Source organism: Thermobia domestica, chromosome 13 (genome assembly GCF_964235325.1).
Source record: "Thermobia domestica chromosome 13, izTheDome1.hap1.1, whole genome shotgun sequence".
Classification (NCBI taxonomy): Eukaryota; Metazoa; Arthropoda; class Insecta; order Zygentoma; family Lepismatidae; genus Thermobia; species Thermobia domestica.
Window position 1 is genome coordinate 201,207,543 of NC_137466.1, and position 7,527 is coordinate 201,215,069.

General features: G+C 37.6%; 1 non-coding gene across 1 annotated transcript; it reads right to left on the minus strand.

Annotated features, from left to right (window-relative positions):
• Positions 1 to 6,861: 6,861 nt before the first annotated feature.
• On the minus strand, positions 6,862 to 6,934 carry TRNAA-AGC (transfer RNA alanine (anticodon AGC)). Its single transcript has one exon. It is a non-coding gene; the product is annotated as a tRNA-Ala (tRNA).
• Positions 6,935 to 7,527: the final 593 nt, after the last annotated feature.

Genomic DNA, 7,527 nt, shown 5'->3' on the forward strand with positions numbered 1-7,527 from the left:
GGGTGTTCATAGTTCGTCACCGTTTAGGTGATTGGAAGAACGTTTTGATACCCCCTCGTACTCCAAATATAAATATGGCTTAGTAGTTGTTATAGCGCACTCTTCGTGGACTTATTGTGACGTGGAAGGATTTGAAATTAAGAACAAATCAGGGTTTAATTTTGTACATACATTTACAGATCGAGAGAGATAATTTCGTGACGAGACGAGTGAAGCTTCTCGCTAATTGAGACTAAATTACGCGACACTAACAAAATTTACGAGACGAAACGAGATGAGAAAACCTTATTTCCCTTCTCGTGCTAAGACTATCTTGTGTGTTGCGTTTTAGTCAGCCAAGTACTATGTCATTTTAACTGTTTCCTCCCAGGTATGACATTTGCCCAGTGTTCTTTCATTCGTAGTCGGTACAGAATTATTAGTAATATATACGAGGGCTGGGAATTAAGTATTATTTCGACAATCGAAGGCTGTGTTAAAAATGTGCCGGAGAAAAAAGGCAGCAGCCTGTGACGTGTATGTTGCGTACCATCCAAACATTTGCCCAATGTGAATGGGGAAAATCCAGGAAAAAAATTCACTGAGAATGGCTTGTCTGGGATAGCTGTTACACCTTTTCGATCGATTGTCCTTACTGGGAATCAAATTCGTGATCGCTCGCATCAAAAGTAAAAACATTAGCAAGTACTATATATGCGCGGTCATTTCACCAGAATTTACGCTAACATCACAAGTAAAATGTATCCAATCTCAATTAAATATACAGGGTGCTTCAGAACTACATATACAACGTTTGGGAGGTGATTCCTAACACTAAGATAAGAGAAAAAAGTATAGACCAACCTGGGTGTACAAATGCTTCCCTTCGGAGTTACAGGCTACCGAAAACATGAAAAAATGAACTTTAAAGGGCCATAGCTCCAATATTGTGGGACCTATCGTAGTCGGGTCAAGACTTCACTTTGGAACTAGTATGTATCCTATCCAAATATCCGTGTTTCAGATTCCTGTAGTACTTGCGTAACAATTTTTATAGAGCCAGTTGGTGAATACTACAAATTATATGTATGCTCGTAGCCAAACTCTCTCTATAAAAAATTGTTGTGTTAGTATCTTAGGATTCTGAAATATGTATTTTTGAATAGTGCACATGCTAGTTCGTAAGTGAAATCTGGATCCGACTACGGTAGGTCTCACAGTTTTGAAGCTATGCACTTTTAAAGTCCTCTCTCTCTCTCTTTTTTTTTTTCATGTTTTCGGCTGCCTATAACTCCGAAAGAAAGCATTTGTGCTCCCAGATTGGTCTAAGGAATCACCTCCCAAAAGTTGTCGGTGTTGTTTTGAAACACCCTGTGTATAAGTTCGTCGTTAAAGCAATACATCAAGCAAATATATTGAATATCGAATCTTTATTAAAAAAAAAAAAAAAAAAATTCTACATGACAACTGTTTGCAATCTTTATTGTCAAATCAATATTCTCAAAGAGCTACTTGCCCTTCTAATTTCTTTTGAATAAACCCAGTCGACCCTAATCATGGATTGTCATATTAAGTTTGTAATCATCAGTTCACATTGTTCAGATACGAATTTTCCACAATTTTACGGTCCTCCAAGTTATAAAGTCACCCCCATCGTTAACATTATATTTGCTACTTTCTTTTCTGCTTCTTCTGTAGATCTTTCGGACAGCCGCTCCAGTGAATTCTACTTACGAAGGATAATAATGAAAAGAAATTTCTTTATGGAGGATGTACTGAAGCATAAAAAAAGAAATCGTTTGATTTCCAGAGTATGGTTGAGCCTGACTGATCACGTTTGATTTTCTTTCTTCTTTACCTTGTTTGTGGTTCAGGTTGTTGTATACTGTATTGGAGTAATGCACGAAATCTGTTGGTGATGTATTAGCATTCTTAATAAAACTATGCTTTTTCAAGCACTGAGTCAAGATAACATTCTGTTCTCTAAAACTGAGCCTCCAATCGGAAATTCCTGTATTCATCCAATTCTAGCCAAACAGAAACTGATCAATTTGATTCTCTACAATGATCATTGATAAAGATTTTAAGATACTCTGGCATTCAACTGTAAGATTAATTTGCCCTACTGTTCGGACCGTAGAAGAAGCTGTCGTTAATAATTTCAAGCCACCGGTCGATCCACTATTATATCCCTATGTTTATTTTACTAGTTTAACACAAACGATGCAATATAAATAACTACCGTTATATTATGCTCTATTCTATGTCATTACGTGCCATTATGTAATTGTTACGTTATTCTTGTTTTTGCAGATTGAACCAGTAATTAAGTGAAGATGGCGCAGAGACTGAACATTGCTGACTGTGCTCGGATTGAAGCGAGAATGGAGGTATGGTAGTCGCCTGTAATGGTACAAAGATGGTAGAGACGGGAGAAGGGAAGACACGCGACTCTGGACGTGGAAACAATAAAAATATTGCATGCGTACAGGTTCGCTTACTCACCAAAAGGGTGCTTGGCACCCTAAGAGATTTGTCACGGAAGAGGCTAAAGTCAACGCTGCTGCGGCCTTTGCGCAAAGTCCCACGAAGTCCTGGAGACAATATCATAAAGAATCTGGTTTATCGTATGATTCGGTTCAACGGCTAATGAAGGAGATCGACTGGAGACCATGGAAACCACATTTTGTCCAGACATTATCACCAGAAGACTATGATGTTAGGATGATATTTGATGAATACATATTACAATGGATGGAAGAAGAACCAGATATTCTGAGTAACATTCTGTGTTCAGACGAAGCAGTGTTCCATGTCGGTGGGTTCATAAATCGCCATAACTACCATTACTGGGCCTCTAGTAACAACAGTTCTGGAGCTACAATTGAAAAATTGCAGTCATGTCCTTCGTTGACTGTGGTGTGGTATTCGTGATGACACTCTTATTGGTCCTTACATTCTTCGTGAAACATCGAATGCGGAAAGGTATGCGTACATGCTACAAACATTTCTTTATCCCATTGTTTTTACATGGGGTGGAGTGGACAATTTGTACTTTGTGGATGATGGGATATTTGATTTGTGAAAATGACTTGACAATGCTTGCCCAGGACGCGTTTTGGACATCGCAAAAATGTTGAATGGCCATCGAGAAGTCCAGACTTGACCCTATTGCATTTTTTCCTCTGGGGGGGTATTTGAAAAAGAAAGTGTTTGCCAGAAATTGCGTGACTTGGACACTTTGAAGACAGTCATTAAGGAAGAACGTGCGCGGGGTACCAAACGACATATTGCAACAGTCTCTGAGGAACGTTGGGCCCCGATTGCAATGTGGAGTGCTACTAATACTGGTGCCTACGTTGAATGAAATGGCAAGGACCATAGTACATAACAGAATTGACAGCAACCATGTAACATTGTTAACGACAATATAATAGTGAAATGAAAATGAGGATATAATTGTGGATCACCCTGTATATTCTAATTTTGAGCTACATTCTTAAAATTAAGGTAATTAAGGATTGTCCGGAAAGTAAGTACCGTTAAAAAAAAATACTAAAACAAGTTTTATCAAGCCAAGTTTATTTTTACATGAAAGAGCTCATCTTATATTATTTTTCGACACACCGACACCAACGTCCGAACACTTATTATAGCGGGTGAACAACTTGTCCAAATGTTCCTCAAAGAAACATTCCGCCAGTGAAGACAACCATAACTCCACAGCGTTTTTTTTTTTTTGGGGGGGGGGGGTCGTTATCACTTTCGAAGTTCTTACCGCCGAGCTCGCGCTTCAGTTGCAGGAACATGTGGTAGTCAGACAGCGTCAAGTCGGAGCTGTACGGCAGGTGGTCAAACCGTTCCCAATCGAACTGACGGATTAATGGTTCGGTCTCACTAGTAGTATGGGGATGGGCATTGTCATGGAGCAACACAGATCCTTTTACTAAGCATTCCTCTCCTTTTGTTTTGGATTTCTTGGCTACAACGAAATAATCATCACTTACTTCATTAGTTTCAGATTCACAATTGATACAAATATAAAACGAATCGTTGTTGGTGCACTTCACATGAGCCCACATTTTACATTCCAAGCAATGAACCCATTCATCTCTTATTGTTGATTCATTACATGGTTTGACACACACACGAAGCAAAAACAATTTTCATCTGTAGATAAATTTATATCGTTTTACAACGTTTCTCCTTTTCCCTTTTATTTTCTGCTACGCGTAGTACTCGCTTCACTTAAGAATAGCCATTTCTTGGTTTTGCCTTTTATTTTTCTTTCTCCAGACATTTTTCCAGTCGAACCTTTTATCTAAGTGGCGTGTCCGTAAGAATAGCTGACTTAACGGTAGTGCGAATTTTTCTGTTATTTGCTCGTTTCCCTGCTTTCGGCATTGGACGCAATTCATCTGCGACTTTCGTGGGTAGGCCCACTCGTTTCCTTTGTTTCCTTCTTTTGAACTTCGTTACTGCTGGTCTGGGGATCACAAGAATCTTCCTTTGTTTCCTTTTCCGTGTGAAAAGCCTTTGATACGTTAGAATCCAGTGGATGACGTGTGACAGAAGAACACAAAAATCTTCATAGGTAAATATGTTTCTATTGAATTCCCAGATTCCAGAAGCACGAAATCCAGCTTGAATATTTCTTGCTGTTGTAGCATTCGGTAAATTCAACTTTTACCATACTGGGTACATCGTAAATTGTTATTGTTTGTCCAGGGGGCGATTTTATCAAGATACAAGCAGCTTCGTCATAAAGCTTTTTAAAGAGACTGAAAACAGACGGCCGCAAGCTTTTAGTGGTATGAGGTGGAAAAGATAATAATAGAATTCCTTTTTCTTTATAGAAATCCAATACGCCAATACTGAGATGAGACACATGATTGTCTAACAGCACCAGGATAGGAGACTGTTTTGAACAACGCACATGGTTACGCACGTTCTTTATTTAAAAAATCTGAGGATGTTATACAGCCACTAGGATTAGCACTGCCTATACAACCTTTTGGTCCATCACGTACAAAATATTCTTTGTAAAACTAATGTGGAATAATGAACATGGAAGGTATGGCATTACGTAGCACTTTGTTCACCACATAAACCATAGTTACTACATTTGTACCCCTTTCAACAGCTGTCACTCTATCTATCCTCTTTTCCCCTTTCTTTCCTATAACCTCACATGGTTTGTGCAGAGTTCGCATTCCAGTTTCATCTATGTTTTAAATATTACATCCTATGAATTTGTATTTCTGCAAAACTTCTTCCAAATTGTCAAAAAAAAAAAAAAAAAAAATCGCTATATTTTGCCTGTTGAAACTGGTGCTCCTGCTTAGGCTCGTAGGCTCAAACACCCTTAAAGATACATTTGGATAGTGTTTTCTGAAAGCAGTAAACCACCAATCTTTGCTTCCTGATCTGTTTCTTTTTTTAACCAACTCTTTGGCACTTTAATGTTATTAGCTATAGTGAACTGAAGTACCGAAGATTTTAACTCTTTAGGATTAATACCGTAAAATATTTTTTTAAAGCTTTCAATGCATAATCAATCATACGATTTATCTTGAAATTTTGTAAAACTCATTTGCGTTTTCCTGTATTCCATTTCAACAGTCATATCTGTGTTCTGGGTCTTTTTTATGTATCTGTGTAAACATATTCCATTGAAGTTGAAGAGCTCTTATGGCTTCCGTAAATTAAACCTTCCAGATTCCACCTCTTTTGCAACCCTTTCATAGTCTTCTAAACTTAATTTAATGTCTTCCTTTTGCAATTGAGTACCATCACTAAAGCTAAGTTGCCATGCCACAAGAAGTCGTCAATGTTCTCTTATCAACTTCACAAGTCTCACTGAGTGGGAGTTGCGGCTCACTGAATGACGTCACTCAGCATTGTCGCACTTAAGAGGCCCCATCACAGCGAAATTAGAATACCGCTAATTTTACAGTAATTATGTGCTTTTAAATAATAGTTGTATTTAATTTGTAATAAAATAGTTTTAACGTACAGTTATTAAAATCTTTAAAAAATAATGTTATTTAAAAAGTAGTTTGCAAGATACCAAAACAACATGGGTACGTAATCAGATGCAGTTGAATTCGTTCTTCTAGTCGCTGCCTTAACTTACAAAGATTTTGGGGGGAATTGTTATTCTGCCAACACTGTGATTTCTATGGATGGCAACACTGAAAATTCTTCAGATTCATATTTTCAGTTGTAGAATAACATTATCTATGATTGTGGTAAGTTGCATATCATAATCTCCTTTCACTTATGAATAAACAAGCAAAAGAAAAATGGTAAAAAAAATATTATTTATAGCATGCCAGGTTCTTAAGAAAAGAAAATATCTGGGTTGTTACTATCTATGCCTGTCACTTCTAACCCCGCTCTCCCCTAAAAATAGATTCATCGCTGAAGCAACACAACGAAATAATACATCTTGTGCTGCTCTCTAGAAGAGTTGAGTTGATTTTGAGTTTAACGTCCTTTTCTGCAGCGAGGCTATATGAGACGGGATCTACTGATTAACGTGGAATCCGAACCACATGAGCTTCCGCCGGAAATCGAACCCGGGTCTCCCACGCCAGCTCCCTAGAAGAAACGACACACAATCTTCATCACAAGACAGAGCTCCTCCAATAGAAACAAACATTTTTCGAGAAGAGGCAACATTTTCAAGCCGTCTTTCCCAGATGAGACAGTCCCAAAGGTAGTCTAGTGGGCAACATTAAATATTTTGAATATCATATTCACACATCTTTTATTATTTCCGGTAAACTGCTTAAAACGTTTATTGTTTGATCGACGTGAACATAAAAAGAAGTTGATTATTTTTACAATGGTACTGGGAATGGTTTAAAAAGAAGACGTTGGAGATGCTGGGTATCGATCCCAGTACCTCTCGCATGCTAAGCGAGCGCTCTACCATCTGAGCTACATCCCCTGATGAATAGTTTACACTACATTCCATTTACTATGGAAATATTACGTAATGAATGCGATTATGTGAGTTGGTCCACAGCACCACACCCTTCTGTTCTCAGGTGAAATTGTTTCATTTCATTCAGCTGACCTCAAGCGAGTTACCACGACATCTACCAGCGAAGGTTTTAAATTACTCATTTGATTTCTCTTTTTTTTTTCCTTTATGCTTTTCAGCGCTTATACTTTCTTTCTTTTTTCTTTTTACCCAATTGATTTGTATGCGGAACTATATTTTTACTGTTTCCTTTGAAATAAACTAGAATATTACCGATTTCTTCTTCAAGTCCACTTATACATTCTTTTTAAAAATGAATTGACATTGTAGCGGGTGTATTAAAAGTTCGGGTCCATAGACCAACTCCATTATAATTAAAGGTACAAGAAGAAACAGAAGAAGAAGAAAGATAAGTTGTTTGAAATAAGTATTTTCAATTTATAGTGATTATTTTTTTTTTTAAATTTAACCAGCCTTTTAGCTTCCATACTGGTAAGGCGTTTTTTGTTAATGAAAAAAAAAGTGCAAATTAAGCAGGTTATTCGATCTGAACCAGG